Consider the following 18,897-nt stretch of genomic DNA (forward strand, 5'->3'; position numbering starts at 1 on the left):
GGTTCTCAGGGTCTTTGAAATTGGCTGTCTCTGGCATTTGGGTTCAGAAAGCTCCTTGGGGCCCATCAGCATGCCACAGCACATCACAACAATGCACTCCTGGGCAGGGTCACTCCCACAGGCCCCTGGCAAGCTTGCGACCGAGTGTGCAGATGCAGACATAAACACTGCACAGACAGTTGGCCTCCTGGCCTCCTGGCCTCCCTCCCTCCACTCTCAAGTTACAAGGTTAAAAGCATCCTATTCACAGCCAAGGGGGGAGAAATGAGAGGCGGGTGCTGAAGAGGGGAACCATGTGGTTCAGATCAAGATTGCTCATTCACAACCCCACCAAAGTCCGGGAGCCTCCCATCCCTTCCTGATGGCTCAGAGGTTTCCCTCCCTCCCTCACCCCCTTCCCACTGGGAAATTGGGGATTGGGGTAGAAAGGGACCAACCAAAGGAAAATCTGCTGAAGGATGATGACAAAACAAAAAACAACCATACAGGCAAGTCTGTGCCACCTCTCTGAGCCCTCGTTCCCTCTTCCCTTCAAATCCTGAACACCACGACTAAACTTGAGATCACTGCCTTCACTGTGCCTTCCTCCACAAAGAGCTCAGAGCACCTAGCAGGCATCCCTTCCTGAAAGCACACCCCCCTCCAAAGTTAGCAGTGAAAGCCAGGTGAGGCTTAGGGGTGTGGTCTCCCAGACTCCTCTTATGCCACCCTCTCCAAAAAGATGGGCGGTGCCTTCCATCTCAGAGGGACTTCGGAGCCCACCAGGCATAAGAGGAAGGGATGGCCAACCAGCTTCTAGACATCTGTCCCAAGACAAGGCAGGGGTGTCAGTTACTGGCTAGGAATGACTTCCCAGAGGCCCCAGAATGCCCTAAATCCCTGCTAGGTGGGTTTGGTTGAAAGAGGCTCGCTTTCTCCCAACACAACCTTAGCCTCTGTTCTCCAGTTAGCTGTAAAGCAAGAGGCAAGATAAGAAATGGATGCGGTTGGAGAGAGAGAGAAATCAAAAGGCTAACTTGAGCAAGCCAGCAATGGGTTGGTGACTCCTCTTACAGGCAGAGTGCCAGAAGTGGGATATGGGAAGGAGGAGGGGAAAACAGAAGTGGTGAAATGCTAAAGGGGAGACTAAAGGGAGGTCAGCCCAGAGTGCAGCAAGGGCCGGGAAGTTTGGTCCAGTCCATCACAGGGGAATGACTGGAGGGAAGAAATTACAATTCCATTCCAAGGCATGAAAGGGATTAGAGAGACAAGGGATGGGGCTCAGGCCAGCCTCCACAGGACTGGCTCACTGGCTAAGTTTCTGGCTTGCGCCATCCCTCAGTTTCTCCAAAGTGGGAAGGAGGTCAAGATGTGAGAACTGGGCCACTGAGAGTGGCTAGGTGGCAGTGCCAGGAAGGGGAAAGATTACAGGGGAAAGTGCAGAGAGGTGCTGATGGTGCAAACAGCCTCTAGACAAGAGTGGGGCAGGGGTCTCCAGGTAGAGCAGAGGCTGGGAGCACCCAGGGGTTGGGGGTATGAACTAGGTAGTGGACTCCAAGTCGGGGCTGGGGGCTGCCGGCAAGGAATGGAACACGAGCGCCTGGAAGGCTGGGAGCGGCTTGATTTGCAGAAGCAGAAGGCGGGGATCGGAACGAGGCCAAGGCAAGCGGACCCCCGCCCACACGGGGGAGCCCAGCGCCCCGACCCGGGGGAAGTTGCCGGGCTGGACCGGACCGGTGTGGGCCGCCGGGCCGAGCCCGCTGCCCGCACAGAGGATGTCTGGGGCAGCTAGTGGCCCGGGGCGCCCCGCAACCCATCCGCCCTCATGCCGCCCGCGCACCTCACTCAGCGCCGGGCGCCGCGCGGGCCATGCTCGCCACTCTTGCCGCCGCCTCCGCCCGTGCAGAAAGCCGCCGCCGCCCGCGTCCGGACCCGTTAGCTCGCGGCGCTCTCGTCCGCCCGCCGCGGGCCAGTCCCGCCTTGCCTGGCCCAGCCCTCCTCGAGCGCCGCCGCCGCCGCCGCCTCAGCCCGGCCCCTCCCCCCACCCCTGCCCGGCTTGAAGGGAAGGGTGGGGGATAGGGGGCGGCTGCCCCCTCCCCATTCACATCCTCCCCGTCTCTCCCCTCCGTGCTCCTCCCGCACGCGCGCGGGCATGCTGGGATATGGAGTCCAGCCGGCGCTGGGCCGCAAGGAGCGCCCCGCATCCAGGACTACCGCTCCCAGAAGACAGCGCGGCCCGCCCCAGGGACTATGGGCTTTGTAGTTGGGTCGGAGCACAGGGGTTCTACCGCGCAGGAGGGAAGCGGAAATCTCAGTTTCCCTGACGGCCAGTCTCCGGGCCGCTGAAGCGGACGATGTGTAACCTGCGGTGCCCCGGGCCCGGGGTGGATACCTGGATCCTCAGGGAGGTGCCAACTAGCCGAGGATGTTTCTCAGACGCCTTGTGGCCAGCTGCTGCAGAGCCTGGTCGTGGGGGTTGGGAGGGGCTGTTCCCACTCGCGCGCGCAAAGAGACGCGACCTGAGGCCAACTTGGATTCATGCCCGGGCCCTAGAAGCCAAGGCTGCGTTGGGGCCGCTGCGCCCAAACTCGAGGAGAGCGAGCCCCAGTCAGCGGCGTGGGCGTGGGGTTTGTCCTCGCCAGACTTCGTGCTCCCCATGTGGGAGAAGGGAGCTGAGTGTCTGTGGGTTTCCTAGCGCCCTCACCCACTGAGGCATCTCCTTATTCCAGTCTCTCTCTTTTAGATGCCTCTAGCTTTCTACTGTTTAGAATCAAGTGCACACATTTTAAATATTTTTCTGTCTCTTCTACTTACCATGTCTTTCTCCAACTTCCAAACCTAGCTCACGGCCTTTACGAAGCTCCAGGTGGACCGCAGTTTCTCCCTCCAAGCTTCTTCCCATTGGGGAAGTAGGTCAGTAGTTCTCAAACTTTGATCTGTATCTAATTCTCCTGGAGAGCTTGTTCAAACACAGATTGCTGGCCCCCGCCCCCAATTTCTGGTTCAGCAGCTCTAGAGTGGACAGCAGAATTTGCATTTCTGACAAGTTCCCAGGTGATGCTAATTCTGCTGGTCTGGGGAACCATTTTCAGAAGCCGGCTGTTGGTGTTTGTTGGCTAGAGTTCTGGCATTGTCCTTCATAGATGGCCCTGCTGTGGGATAATAGTCAGGCCCTGGAAGGCAGGGTCCCAGTCCAGTTTAGCACAGGGATGCTCTGTTTAATAGTAATAAACAAGTCAGTGTACCCAGTAACGGAAGATGCACCTGACTGAAAGGTGTTTCAGAATTTAGCCCTTGACATTCGCAATAAAGCTGGGAAGATTTTTCTGTTGTGAAGAGGGCCAGCAGAAATACGCTCCTGCTACCTCTCTAGCTCTGGATGCAAGCGAGGGGTTGTGATCTAAAAACTCCTAGGACAGGGTGAGCTCCCTAGAATCTGCTACCTCTGGGTAGGCTATGACCTAAAACAGGCAGGGGGAGTGAAAGGTGGGAGGTAGACTTCTGGCTGGTCAGGTGTCTGAAAGTGGCTCTCATTCAGACCCTGGCAGACCCTCCCTGCTGCCTATTATTCTGCTGTTCTTGGAGCCACAAACTACCGACGAGGAAGCTTGGTGAACACCACCCGCAGGCATGATCCCAGACTCTTCTAACTGTAAGGTGACCAAGATACTCTCCTCAACCAAACTCTAGCCAGGCTCCACTGAGCCCTCTTTTCAACTAGGCCTCAATGTTGGCCTATAAAACCATAGATACTCAACACAAATGATTTCATCCACCCTCCTCCCTCCACATTAAAAAGACTTAAACACTGACATAACCTATAATCCTCAATATGACCCTATCCCCTCCTAAAGTGCCTGCCTGAGAAAGCTCAAGGCTGCAAAAGATATTGTTTGTTCTAGCCAACACCTGACCATAGGCACCTGACCGTTCTTTCTTAGAGCATTTACTAAAAAGGGCTTGCAATTGTGAATCTTTCCTCTGTCCCTTTGAGATGTATATGTCTCTCCTACAGCTCAGGAGTGCTTTTCTCTAGGACCTGAAAGCCATTCCTTTAAGATGTAATTACCAGGAAGGATAGGGTCTCTGTCTCCCAGTCTTTGTGGGAGGATAGAATCCTAACTTTGTTTTGTTTTGTTTTTTGGCAGCTGGACAGTATGGGGAACTATGAATCCTAACTTTGATGATTGCCAGCTAACAGACACAGCTTTACACTGACCAAACCTTTGTAATTTTTCACTTTCCTGATGCTACTGAGCCCCTGCTTGTTACACTTCGCACTGTGTAACAGAGATGAAAAAAGGATTACTCAAAGCACCACGAATACATTGAGAAGCCCAAAGGGTCTGTATCCCAGAGAAAAACTGCGTAACAGCACCCATTCAAAGTTAGCTTCTGTCTTTTATTGTAAAGACAAAGTTTCACAAGAAAATTCAGTTGATGGGCCGGCCTGTGGCTCACTCGGGAGAGTGTGGTGCTGATAACACCAAGGCCACGGGTTCGGATCCCATATAGGGATGGCTGGTTTGCTCACTTGGTGAGCGTGGTGCTGACAACACCAAGTCAAGGTTTAAGATCCCCTTACCTGTCATCTTTAAAAAAAAAAATAATCTGTCCATACCACCTTAATTAGTGCCTGGGCTTTTAAAATTTTTGACAAAGTGGGTGTCTACTCTGGGTCTTAGGGGTACAGTCTCTAAACACCCCTCCCCCCATTCACTATTGGCCACAAGGGTGAGTTATCCCTAGGCCCTTGGGCAAGTAGCCAAGTGGCCACTGGACCCTGACTAAAGCTGACTCAGGAATGCTTTTCTGTTTTCTTTAGATATGTGTCCTCAGCACAGGCCGTGGGGGGTTGAAGTAATCCACATGCAGCCTCATGTTCTGCCCATAAAACCAGCTGCCAGGCCCTTCTTGCAAGGACTTTGCCTATGCACTTGAGCCATGTGCAATGGCAACATTCCCTCACAGGAAGAAGTTTTTTTTGCTTTTTATTTTTTATTTTTTGGCAGCTGGCCGGTAATGGAGTCAGAACCCTTGACCTTAAGTGTTCTAACACTGCACTCTAACCAACTGAGCTAATCAGCCAGCCCCCTGGCAGAAGTTAAATGAGTCTTTTTGAGTTTATATTCATCTCCCAAATCTCTATGAGCAGATTATTCTGGAAGAATTTACATGCCCTTTCCTAGGCAGGACGCTCTCTCTCCCCCAGCTCCAACAAGAGCCCCCATCATGAATTGGTTCATTCATTCCCCTTGTTGGTTGTGCTTTCTGGTCCTCTCTACTCATCTGAACTCTACCTGACTGCCCAAAGTCCACCTTGAATTTTCCTTCCAGAAGATTTTCCCCAGCTGCTCAGCCCTATGTGAACTTTATCCCTTGTGCAGCACTTGTATTTGTGTCATTCATTTAAAAGCCTAGCTTTGCTGGTGAACTGTCCAGTGCAAGAGAGGCAGTCCCACATGGCTGATGAGAGAACAGGGATTTGGAGGCAGATAGCTACCAAATAGCAAGGCATGAAGAAGAGCTGGCTCCCTCCCTTCTTCCCTGGTCTTCTGTTTGGGAGATAGAAGCTTAAAGTCAGACCAACTTGTCAATTCCTTTACCTAATGGTTTGTGTGATCCGGAGCAAGGTACACAGTTCTTTCATCAGTAAAATGGGAATAATAATAAACCTTACATTTTAGAGTTGTTGTAAGAATTACATGAGAGAAATACCATGATCTTGCATAGGGAGAGTATCAAAAAAGTCAAGTTAATCTATAAATTTAATGAGATTTCAGTACAAATCCAAAGGTTTTTTGAAGGGAGGACGAGCTAAATTGATTTAAAAATTAATATGGAAAAATAAACAAGAAAGGGCTGGCTGCTTAGACCAGTTGGTTAGAGTGTAGTGCTGATAACACCAAGGTCAAGAGTTTGCATTCCCACTTCCCGCCCCCTACCGACCAGGCACCAAAAAAAAAAAAAAAATAGCCAGGAATTTTTTTTTAAAAGGAAGCTGTTAGCCCTCTCAGATATTAAACATATTATAAAGCTATAGTTAAAATACCGTGGATCTGTAATATAATAAGAATATAAATTTTGTCTGTGCCCCCGGTTCCTGGCACACAGCTTCTAAAACCCTTGGAATCTCTGGAGTGATAGGATTGTCTTTTGCATGCTAATGAGATAACTGGTGGCTGGTGGCCCTAGATAGTTTCAGGATGGGAGCTGGTCCCCAGAAAGACCAAGACATGATTAGAGGCTTGGGGCTTTCAGCACCACCCCCAACCTCTGGATAGGGGAAAAGGACTCAAGGTTGAGTTGATCACCAATGGCCAATGATGTAATCAATCATGCTTACATGATGAGGCCTCGATAAAAACCCAATAGGACAAGGTAGGAAGAGCTTCCAGATTGCTAAACACATGGAGATTACTGGAGAGTGGAACACTCAGTGGCTTCCCTTCCTGGTGGCACACCCGAGGGTTGCTTCCCTTCCAGACCTTGCCCTATGTATGTCTTCATCTGGCTGTTCATCTGTATCCTTTGTAATATTCTTTATAATAAATGGGTAAGCTTAAGTAATGTGATTCCCTGAGTTCTGTGAGATTCAAATTAATTAAACCCAAGGAGGAGGTTGTGGAAACCCTGATTTAGACCCAGTTGGTCAGAAGCACAGGTCACAATCTGTGGCTTGTGATTGGCATCTGAAGGGGGCAGTCTTGTGGGACCGAGCCCTCAACCTGTGGAATCTGATACTATCTCCAGATAGGTAGTGTGAGAATCAAGTTAAATTATAGGATACCCAGTTGGTGTCTGCTGGAGAATTTTTTGGTGTGTGGAGAAAAAAATCTCATGCATCTGGTGTCAGAGTGTTGTGCTGAATAGTGTATTAGAGAAGGAAAAACACTCTGGTTTTTTGTACCTCTTACACAGTGATAGATTAATGGAATAGGCCAGAAAGTCCAGAAATGAACTCAAATACACATGAAAATTTGGCTTATGGTAAAGATGCATTTCAAATAAGTGTGTGTGTGGGGTGGAATATTAATTATTCTATAAATGGTGTGGGTACAACTAAGGAAACATCTGCTAAAAAATTAAGTTCACTCTGAATAAATTAATGGATGTAGGTAAAAATCACCAGTGCCTATCAATATCGTGAAAAAGTAAGACAACTGGCTTTATTTGAAAACAGACAACTGACTCCAGATGAAGGTACAGGATATTCTGAAAGTAGTGCTGAAAAAAGAAATCACCCTAAGTTTGACAATTACCAATGTACAGGAAATACAGATACCAGAGGAACATGTTAAGTGAAACTATGCAGATGCAGTCAACAAAATTCAGTGAAAAACTGTAGGACAAATGACCCAGTTTCTTCAATAAATACATTGTCATAAAAAAAGAAAAAAAGACATGGAGAGGAATCTGTAAATTTTAAAAAGGCATATCAACGTATTACAACATATGGACTTTATTTGAATCCTAATTCAAACGAACTTTAAAAAAATCGTATGTGGGCCTACCCATGGCTCACTCGGGTGAGTGTGGTGCTGATATCACCGAGGCCATGGGTTCGGATCCTGTATAGGGATGGCCTGTTGCTCAATGGGTGAGCGTGGTGCTGACAACACCAAGTCAAGGGTTAAGATCCCCTTACCAGTCATCTTTAAAAAAAAAAAAAAAATTGTATGAGAAAAGGGATAATTTGAACACTAACTGTTGGATATTAACTAATTATTAATTTAGGTCTGCTAATGGTGATGTGGTTAATTTTTTAAAAAATTCTCATTTAGATAAAATCTCTGGGGTTTGCTTCAAAATAATTCAGGGTTGAGGTATAGTATAGATGCAAGAAGATTGGTAAATTGGTAATTGTTGAAGCTGGGAGATTATGGTTACTAAGGGTGTATTATAACTTGTTTTTTTTTTTCTACCTTTGAATGTATTTGAAGATTTCTGTAGTAAAATGGTCTTTTAAAAAAATTTCAGTCAGATTTCTACCTCATACCTAGTGTGATGCTATCATTTATATACACATAGATTTTCGTCCATGGTTCCTGTAAGAACCCAAATGCCCCAAGGGATCACACCCTGATCCTTCTCGGCCACACCCACCCCAAGCCCCATGCGGTATGCTAAGTAGGGATTGTATTTTAAGCCAATCAGCCTTCCCTAAAAGCCTATATATATGTGTGTGTGCTGCCTAATAAACGGGCTCTCTCCGGTGGATCGTCAACTGGTGTCGACTCTTCCTTTCAGTTCCTAGCTCATAACTCCCATAACCCTCACTTTTTGTTATAATGTTGGGATTCTTTAGGCTTCAGAAAACAGCCTCTCTTTCTCTCACATTCTCCTGCCCTCCTTTCACCTGCTCCATTTTCTCCCCAAGGCAGGCCATAAAAACTAAAAATATGTAATATTCTTCCCCCAATTTTCTGTCTTGGAGCTGGCCATAACAAAATTTTCTGACCTACCTTGTCTGATTGTAAGTCTTCAGACCCCCATTCCAAAAGGAATCCAGCTCCATGCCCAAGAGGAAGGGATGCTGCACCAAAGAGGCCAAGAAGAACCTAAACCTGGGTATCCCCACCCAGGCTGTTAGTGTTAGATCACACACTTTTTGTCCAATCACATTTCTACACAGTTGTTCATGCTTCAATCATGCTTATGTTATGAAGCCTCCGTAAAAATCCAAGAGCACAGGGATCTGGGTTGGCACATCCCAACTCCACAGAATGGAAGCTTTTGCAGTTGGGACTGGTCTAGACCTCACCCTACTATCTTTTTTTTTTTTAAGATGACCAGTAAGGGGATCTTAACCCTTGACTTGGTGTTGTCAGCACCACGCTCTCCCAAGTGAGCTAACTGGCCATCCCTATATAGGGATCCGAACCCATGGCCTTGGTGATATCAGCACCACACTCTCCCAAGTGAGACCGGCCCCAACATACGTATCTTTTCATCTAACTGTTTATTTGTATCCTTTAAAATATCCTTTATAGGGCCAGGCCTGTGGCTCACACAGGAGAGTGTGGTGCTGATAACACCAAGGCCACAGTTTAGGATCCCTATATAGGGATGGCTGGTTAGCTCACTGGCTGAGCGTGGTGCTCACAACACCAAGCCAAGGGTTGAGATCCCCTTACCGGTCATCTTTATGTAGGAAAAAAATATATATATATCCTTTATAACAAACTGGTGAATGTAAGTGGTTCCCTAAGTTCTGTGAACTGCTCTAGCATTGAGCTTAAAGAGGGAAGAGGGATTTTTGAGAATCCTGGATTTGTGACTGACATCTGAAGTGGCGGGCAGTCTTGGGGACGGAGCATGTAGTGGTGGACTGTATGTCCCCCCAAATTCACTGAAGCTTGAATTATGTCCCCCAAGTATTATGTATTAGAAACTTAGCTCCCACTGTGACTGTTAAGAGGGTGGGAAATCCTATTACGGTAATTGAAAGGTGGAGCCCTGAAGAGGTGATTAGATTGTAGGACCATGCAGTAGTGAATGGATTAAAAGTGGTGGTCAGGGGCGTGCTTCTGAGGACTGTAAAAGAAGAGAGTCTGTCTTGCTCTCTCTCTGCTCTTTGCTTCCACCATCTTGCAATGTGAGACTCCTGGGTCACTGTCACCACCCTCAGATGGACTTTGAACTTCTCAGTTTCAGAAACTGTAAGCAATAAGTGTTTTTCTTTATAAGTCACCCAGTTTCAGGTATTTTGTTATAAGCAACACAAAACAGACTAATATAGAAAATTGGTACCAGAGAAGTGGGGTGTTGCTTATAACAGATACTTGGAAATGTGGAGGTGGCTTTGGAACTAGATGTTGAGGAGAGGCTGGAGGAATTTGGAGGAACAGGCTAGAAAAAGTCTAGCTGCTGGTGAACCAGGGGAAGTTTGGGATGTTTTAGAGATGGTTTAAATGGTGGTGGACAGAGTGCTTATAGAAATATGGACTGTAAAGATCATTCTAAGGAGGTCTCAAGTAAAGATAAGAAGGAGTTGATTGGAAACTGAGGCACAGATCACCCTTGCTGTGAACTGGCAAAGGATTTGGCTGCATTCTGTCCATGCCCTAGGACTTTGTGGAAGTTGGAATTTAGGAGTTGTGAACCAGAGTACTTGGCCGAAGAAATTTCTAAGCAGCAAAGCATTAAGGGAGCTGCATGGCTACTTGCAACAGCCTACACTGAGTTATGGCAGCAAAGGCATGACATGAAGCCAGAATTTAAAAGGGAAGCAGAGCATAAAGATTTGGAAAATTTGCAGCCTGGCCATGGTGGTAGAGAAGCAGAGAGCGTTTTCAGAAGAAAAATCCCATGGTGCTAAGAAGATTAGTACAAAGGAAAGGGATTATCAAGAGAAGGAGAAAAAGTCCCTGAAAGCATTGCAGAAGCCTCTGGGGCCAACCTTTCCATTACAGGCCCAAAGACCTAGGGAGATAAAATGGTCTTGGGTAACAGGCCCAAGGCACCCTCCATGGGCTTGCTGTCCAAGGTCACCTTGAGAAGCTGCTTCCAGCACCAGCACTCTTGCTGCTTTGGCTGCTCCAGCTATGGCTGAATTGGTCCCAGGGGTGGCTGGACCCACAGATTTGGAAAATACAAGCCGGAGCCTTGGTAGAATCCACATGGTGTTAGGTCTGCAGGCTCACAGAATGCCAGAGCTAGGAAGGCTTAGGAGCCTCCACCCAGATTTCAAAGGATGTATGGAAAAGTCTGGGGGCCCAGGAAGAGATCTGTTGCAGGGGAGGTGTTACTGCAGACAACCTTCACTAGAGCAATGCCGAGTGGAAACATGGGGTGGGAGTTGCAGCAGAGAAACCCATCAGTGCCATGTCTAGTGGAGCTATGAGAGTCGGACCACCATGGAGACCCCAGACCTGTGGAGCTACCAGAGTGGAATGCCGGCTTGTGAGAGCTGAAGTGTGGCCTGAGACCAGGAAAGCAATAGGAGCAGAGCTGCCCAAGGACTTGGGGACCCAACCCCCCCACCAGCATGCAGAGGACATCGAACATGGAGTCTAGGTATCTGATGCTCCAGCTTTGAGATTTAATGCCTGCCCTGCTGGATTTCAGACTTGTCTGGGACCTGTTACATTTTTCTTTTGGCCTATTTCTCCCTTTTGAAATGGCAATATGTACCCTAAGTTTGTTCCACCATTGTGTCTTGGAAGTAGATACTTGTTTTGAATTTCACAGATGGCACTTCGAACTTTGGACTTTAAGACTTTGGGGATAAAATGGATGTATTTGTATGTGAAGAGGACATGAGTTTTGGGGGACCAGGGGCGGAATATAGTAGATTGATTTGTGTCCCCCTCAAGCTCACTGAAGCTTGAATTATATCCCCCAAGTATTATGTATTAGAAACTTAGCTCCCACTGTGACTGTTAAGAGGGTGGGAAATCCTATTACGGTAATTGAAAGGTGGAGCCCTGAAGAGGTGATTGGACTGTAGGACCGTGCAGTAGTGAATGGATTAGAAATGGTGGTCAGAGGCGTGCTTCTGAGAACTGTAAAAGAAGAGGAGAGTCTGTCTTGCTCTCTCTCTGCTCTCTTTGCTTCCACCATCTTGCAATGTGAGACCCCTGGGTCACTGTTGCCACCCTCAGATGGACTTTGGACTTCTCAGTTTCAGAAACTGTAAGCAATAAGTGTCGTTTTTCTTTATAAGTCACCCAGTTTCAGGTATTTTGTTATAAGCAACACAAAACGGACTAATACAGAGCCCTTCACTTGTGGGATCTGATGTTATCTACAGGTAGATAGTGTCGGAACAGATTTGAATTGGTGTCCACTGCAGAATTGTTTGCTTTCTTAGTGTGTGGAGAGGAAACTCCCACACATCTGGTGTCAGAAGCCTGTTGTGAGAGTATAGTGGGAAAAACTGAGTGTGCTTTTTCTATTCACAGGTAAAAAACAACAAAAACCATCAATAGAAAAACAGAAGAAAATTTTGCTATTTATACCAGAAGCAAAAAATTAATACAAAATACTTCAGCAAATCAGTAAGAAAATGTCCAAGAAGCTAATAGGAAATGTGCAAAGGATATAAACAGATAGTTCATAGAAAGGAAAATACAAATGGCTCTGACATGAAAAGATGCAGAGCTTCACTCTTTTTTTAAAAAAAAAATTGTGGTAAAATACACGTAACTCAATTTACCATCTCAGCCATTTTTCAGCATATGGTTCAGTGGTATTAAATACATTCATAATGTGCACCCATTACCACCGTCCATCTCCATAACTCTTTTCATCTTGCAAAACTGAAACTCTGTACCCATTAAATAATAACTCCCTATAAGAAAATAATCTAAGTGATTCATGATAAGAAATGACTTATCTGAGAATGTTTTAACTGATTCAGGCCCAGCCCAAAAGCTGTCTGACTTGTCCAGCCCATTCCCGGAGGGTCTCTGAGCAGATAGAGATGGTAATTAGTTATTAGCCCCCATTGTTTTCTTCACTCCCTGGTGTTTCTCCTTTCACAAGGTTTAAGTGGGCCTTCATCATGGGCTTGTCCTGAGCCCCCAGACAAAGGAATTCCTTGCAAGGGGGTAATAAATTTTAGACATTTTAGACATCGTTTGGGAAGATTATGCACTCCATAGTACCCAGCCAGTGAGGAAGTGGGGGAGGGACTTGCGTACTAGGGAATAAATTGCTTGCTACAGCCCTTTTCTGTTGGCCTGCCCCTCAGACACCCAAACCTTATAAGGCTGTAATTAAAGTCTCGTTTTTGCTGTACCTCATGTCTCCATGTCCATCCTTTGGCACTGGATGGGTGAGGTCATTTCTCACAGTCCCCATTCTCCCCTCCCCCCAGCCCCTGACGACCACCATTCCTCTTTCTTTCTTTCTTTTTTTTTTTTTAAAGATTACCGGTAAGGGGATCTTAACCCTTGATTTGGCGTTGTCAGCACCACAAGCTCTCCCAAGCCCTATATGGGAATCCGAACCTGTGGCCTTGGTGTTAGCAGCACCACACTCTCCCAAGTGAGCCACAGGCTGGCCCCACCATTCTGCTTTCTGTTTCTATGAATTTGACTACTCTAGATACCTCAATTAAGTGTAATCATACGGTATATGTCCTCTTGCAACTGGCTTGTTCCACTTAGCATAATATCCTCAACATTCATCCATATTGTAGCATATGTCAGAATTTCCTTCCTTTTTAAGGCTGAATAATACTATGTTGTGTGGATATACCACACTTTCTTTATCCATTCATCTGTTAGTGATGGGTTGCTTCCATCCCACTATTGCAAATAATACTGCTATGATCAGGGGTGTACAATATCTTTTCGAGTTCCTGCTTTCAGTGTTTTTGGATATGTACCCAGAAGTGAAATTGCTGGATTATATGGTATCTCTATTTTTAATTTTTTGAGGAAACTTCATACCATTTTCCATAGCTGCTGCACCATTTTACATTCCCACCAACAGTGCACAAGCGTTCCAATTTCTCCACATCCTCACTAACTCCTGTTATTTTCTCAGAGCTTCATTTTTAATACAAGAAATGCAAACTAAAACTACACTGAGATATCATTTTTCACCTATCAGATTGGCAAAGAACAAAAAGCTTGATAATTATCTTGGAAAGAGTGTGAGGAACAGGCCCTCTCATACACTGCCAGTGTAACTGGAAATCAGTACAACCTTTATGAAGAGCAACTTGGTAATATCTTCGAAATTCCAAATGCACAAACCATTTGACCTAGCAATTTTTCTTCTAACAAAGTGTCCCATTTGCACATGTTTAGAGTTACATATAGAGAAGGGTACTTGTTGCAGCATTCTAACAGTAAAGATTAAAAATGATTTAAATGTTGATGATCCAAGTTAAAGATGAAACAAAACTGAGGAAGCTTCAGTTGATGATGACTTTTGTTATCTTTACTTCACTAGATAATAAACTATTAGAAAGCAGGGAACTGGCTTTTGTAGGTACAAACAGACCTTGAAGAAATATTGGTTAAATTAATGAAATTATTTCTTAGTCTCTGGCAGAACTGAACTGGCAGGCAGCTCAGGTAGGTTAAGTGTCTTGTCCAAGGTCATTCATATAACAGGTACTATCTATCCCTTATGTGCAAAGCACAGTGATAGACACTGTGAAATATATGAAATCGGAGAACTAGACCCGACCTTCTGAGAGCTTGAGATCTAGTTAACCACACTAGCAGACATTAAAAATAGTAAGCCGTTTTGGTTGTCCTTTCAATTGATGTCAATGGAGACTATTGTTCTGGTGGATAAACAGATACAGATGAGAGAAGCAGTTCCTTAAAGGCCATATGAAAGGCAGAAGAAGGGTGGCGATTAAAACAGAAGTCAACCTTCCATTTGTACCTCATCTTAGTGCTCTGGGGTTTCATTTCAAGAGACCCTCTTCCCACCAACTTTCCCTGTAGTGGATTAGCTTTCTCCAAAGCATGTTACTCCCTGGTGGTCAAGTGGTTAGGATTCAGCCCTCTCAAAGAATGTTACATTACATGTACTGTACTGTGCTCCTCTAGAAAAGGGCTCCTAACCTCCTCACTTGTTTGTGAAATGCTTTACATGTTAGTCTGCTGGTTCTCCATGCATACTGGTATTTTTTCCCTAGCTCTGTCTGCTGAGAAGCCTGAAAGCAGTGACATTCCATTAAGCAACAAGCATACCTAGTGTGCAGATCTCGTTTTCTTAAAAAATTGAAGCGAAGTTCCCGTAACATAAATATAACCATTTTCTTTTTTGGGGTGGGGTGGGGGGTGGCTGGCTGGTATGGGGATCTGAACCCTTGACCTTGGTGTTATAAAATCATGCTCTAACCAACTGAGCTAACCAGCCAGCATACACTTTTTAAAAATTAATCATTTTAAAGCATACAATTCAGCAAATTTAGGGCATTTACAATGTTTTGCAATCAATACATCTGTCTAGTTCCAAAACATTTTTATTACTCCGAAAGAAAACCCTGCACCTGCCCCATGGCTCACTCGGGAGAGTGCGGTGCTGATAACACCAAGGCCACGGGTTCGGATCCTATATAGGGATGGCCGGTTATCTCACTTGGAATGCGTGGTGCTGACAACACCAAGTCAAGGGTTAAGATCCCCTTAACGGTCATCTTTAAAAAGAAAAAAAAAAACTGACAAAAGAAACCCCTGATTCTTCTTTGGTTCATAAGTGTCATGATTGGGTTTGCATGCTGTTGTGTGAGATGTGCCTCCCTCTAAACTTGTTACGACACGGGCACATTACCCATCTGATGTGGAAAAGAAAAGAAAGCTCTGTATCTATTAAGCAGTCATTCCCTATTCTCCCACCTCCAGCCCTGACAACCACAAATTTGCTTTCTGTCTCTATGGATTTACCTATTCTAGATATTTCATACAAATGGAATCATATAACATGTGGTCATTTGTATCTAACTTCTTCCACTGAGCGTGTTTTTGAGATTCACCCATGTAGCAGCATGTACTAGCATTTCATTCTTTTTTAATGGTTGAATAACATTCCATTGTACAAATATACCATATTTTGTTTACCTAGCATATTGGTTTTAAAAGTTGTGAGAAGAAAATAAACACGTCTACCTTGTTTAATGGATCTGCGCCATCTCTGCTGTAACACTTATTAACATCCTACAGGATCACTCTATGGAAAATACTGCAAAAGATATTTGGCACTGGCAATAGTTGGACTTTGGGAGAAAGGGTCATTTAATGATAAAGTATACTTAATAGCTTTCTGGGGCTGGCCGGTTATCTCAGCTGATCAGAGTGCGGTATTGTAACACCCAGGTCAAGGGTACACATCCCCATACCAGCCAGCTGCGCCCCCCCCCCAAAAAAAAGGTTTCCAGAAACAGTTTACTGTTTGGTTATTCTATAACCAGAATATTGTATTTTGATTACTTGAAACCATATCACGCTGTACAGCATTGTGCCTATAGACAATGATACTGTATTATACACTTAAAAATCTGTTAAGAGGGTAGATCTTATGTTGTGTTCTTAGCAGTATAAAAAACCAAAAACTGAAGACCCAGAAAGAGAATTTAATATTCTCTCTCTATTTTCTTCACTGTTTCCATCTCTTCACCAGCCCCCTGTAGTAGATGTGGTTGGTGTCCCTCCCAGGGGCATTCCCTTACAGCAATGGTGCACCCATTCCCCAGCTGTTGTGAATGCTGGTGCTAATGGCTCACAGCTTCACCCTTTTCCAGAGAATTATCCTCAGCCCATGTGAGCTGCTTTGCCCAGAGGTGCCTGGGAAGTTGTGCTCCTTCTTTTCCCACCTCCCTGTGGCCCATATCCCATGAAAGGCACTGAGTACAAAGTCCACGTCCCTTACTTCTGAGAATATAAACCTTGTGATGCATTTTATGCTCAGAGCTCCCTGTAGGATCAGACTGAGGCTAGACTTAGGTGAATCCACATTTTTGCTTGACTTCTTCCGCTACCCTTTTCTGCTTTCTTCACTCCAAGAAATCACTTGAAAAAGAATCCCTGTCTCAGGCTCTGCATCTAGGAAATCCTACCTGAGATATCCCTATGGGCAATCCTGGCTCTCAGAGGGATTTCCTGCTACCAGTAGCAGCCACACATCTCATCAGGGTCCTGAAGATTTTACCTCCTCCAAGAAGCCTTCCCAGACCTGGACCCTCACATGCTGGCAGCATTTTTGCTTAATCATAAGGAGGTTGGATGCGTACTTTGTGCCAGACACAGTGCTAAACCCTTTATGTGCATTAGCTCATTGAATCTTCCCAACAACTTGGTTAGGTGGATACTATTGTTATCTCACCGATGAAGAAGCTGAGGCTCAAAGAGGTTGAATGGCTTGCTCACAGTAAGAAAGTGATGGAAGCTGGGAGGATTTGTCTGATTTCAAACCTTGGACTCAGTCACTAGATTTTACCCTATATTATGATATCAGTACTGTTTTTATGGCTCTGCCTAGCCCCGATAGTGGGGTCATGTACAGTGCAGAGAGCTACCCATTTTTGTGTCTGCTGCTAACAGACTGTGCTGAGGGCTTCATTTTACTAAAAACCTTACTTGAGTATCTTTTTTTTTTTTTTTTTTTTAAAGATGACCGGTAAGGGGATCTTAACCCTTGACTTGGTGTTATCAGCACCACACTCTCCCAAGAAAGCCGTGGGCCGGCCTTCTTCCTTGAGTGTCTTTGCTTCTGAACCCAGGAAGTGCTAAAGCAGATTTGGTCCCTGATTATGCCTGCCCTAAGAGTTGGGGTGGAACCCTTTGCCTCTGAGCTCCTTAGGGACACATTCCATTTTTTTTTGTTTGTTTTTTTGTTATTGTTGTTGTTGTTTTTTACGGCTGGCCAATACGGGGATCGAACCCTGGATATTATTAGCACTGTGCTATAATCAACTGAACTAACCAGTCAGCCTTCATTCTCTTTTTGAGCCTCCGCCGAAACTGCTGTTGCATGCATCCCTGCCTCCCACTCCACTGCAGAGACCAGGATCTGTGGTGCTGAGAACAGCAGCAGTGGGAGGCAGCTCATCGCCTTCCCTGAGGCTTCCTGGGTTCACAGAAGAAAGAATAGGCACTGAAGTCAGGGGGAGGAGGATGACACCTGGGCCAGTGAGGAGGGGGATCACTCCAGTGGGGAAGGAGAGATTGTTGGCAGGAGGCTGGGTAGTGGGAGCTGAGCAGAGGACTGCTCTTCAATCACTCATTCATTTATTCAACAAATTGTTTTTAACCACCTTCAATGTCCTAGGCATTGTCCTAGGGCCTGAGGATACAAGAGTGAACAAACCAAAACTCCTGCTTTAATGGAGCAGGATAGGAATAATAATAACAACAAAAATAATCATAATAATGGCTAATATTTTTTGAGAATTTACTATGGATTGAAGCATTTATCTTACCCTCACTATCTCAGACATTTATTATTATTATTATTATTATTATTATTTTTGGCGGCTGGCCAGTGGGGGGATCTGAACCTGCGACCTTGAATCTCAGGCATTTTTTTTTTTTTTTTTAAAAGATGACCGGTAAGGGGATCTTAACCCTTGACTTGGTGTTGTCAGCACCACGCTCAGCCAGTGAGCGAACCGGCCATCCCTATATGGGATCCGAACCCGTGGCCTTGGTGTTATCAGCACCACACTCTCCCGAGTGAGCCACGGGCCGGCCCAGAATCTCAGGCATTTGATTCTGTTATTAACCTATTTCACAGATGGGACAGGGAGACATACAGTAACCACGTGACTGGCCAAGGTTACACAGAGTTAGAGCAGGGTCCCCCATCTCCGTTGAGACTGACCTCAGGGCCTCTCATGCTCCCTATTAACGATAAATTTGGAAAGTCCATTCTTGTAAGAAAAATTCAAAGAGTACAGATAAAGCTCAAGTTCTCCCTGCCCGTCCCCACCCTTAGCACTTTCTGGCCCAGGATACATTCCCTTGCAGTCCTATTCCTGCGCACACAAATACTATATGTCCATACACAATATTTTTGCCTCAAGTGGCTTCAAAAATACTGTACATACTGTTCTACAACTTGCTTCTTTCTCCTTCACAAAATGTCTTGAACATCGCTCCCTACTGTACATGTAGATCTACCTTGTTCTAACTGCTGCATAGTATTCCATCGCATGGATGTGCCTTGTTTAGTTTTCCAGTACCCTAGAGAGAGATACTCGAGGTGTTTTCAATCCCTAGAGAGAGATACTCGGGGTGTTTTCAATTTTCGGTCATAACAATGTTGCTATTCACAACTCCTCCAAAAGCTCTGCAGATCCTTTTCTCACTGCAGAGTTGGAAAGTTTTTCCCGGAAGGACCCACGTGATGAAACCAACGAAAGCACTAACAACTGCCAATCCAACAGCAGCTGCTTACACTCGGGCAACAGCTACTTTTTATTCCCGCCCGCAAATGGATTTTTCTCCC

At 45.6% G+C, this 18,897-nt stretch overlaps 1 protein-coding gene and 1 non-coding gene across 2 annotated transcripts in view; one reads left to right on the top strand and one right to left on the bottom strand.

Moving 5' to 3' along the window:
- ST3GAL2 (ST3 beta-galactoside alpha-2,3-sialyltransferase 2) overlaps positions 1-2,001 on the bottom strand; it is a 44,071-nt gene extending 42,070 nt beyond the window's left edge. The window contains exon 1 of the mRNA XM_063112195.1: positions 1,820-2,001. The gene's annotated coding sequence lies outside the window, so the exon portion shown is untranslated. The remainder of the gene's footprint in view (positions 1-1,819) is intronic.
- Positions 2,002-15,131: 13,130 nt separating this feature from the next.
- Positions 15,132-15,235, top strand: LOC134389876 (small nucleolar RNA U13). The gene has a single exon (XR_010024830.1). It is a non-coding gene; the product is annotated as a small nucleolar RNA U13 (small nucleolar RNA).
- The last annotated feature ends 3,662 nt before the right edge of the window (positions 15,236-18,897 follow it).

Source organism: Cynocephalus volans, chromosome 10 (genome assembly GCF_027409185.1).
Source record: "Cynocephalus volans isolate mCynVol1 chromosome 10, mCynVol1.pri, whole genome shotgun sequence".
Classification (NCBI taxonomy): Eukaryota; Metazoa; Chordata; class Mammalia; order Dermoptera; family Cynocephalidae; genus Cynocephalus; species Cynocephalus volans.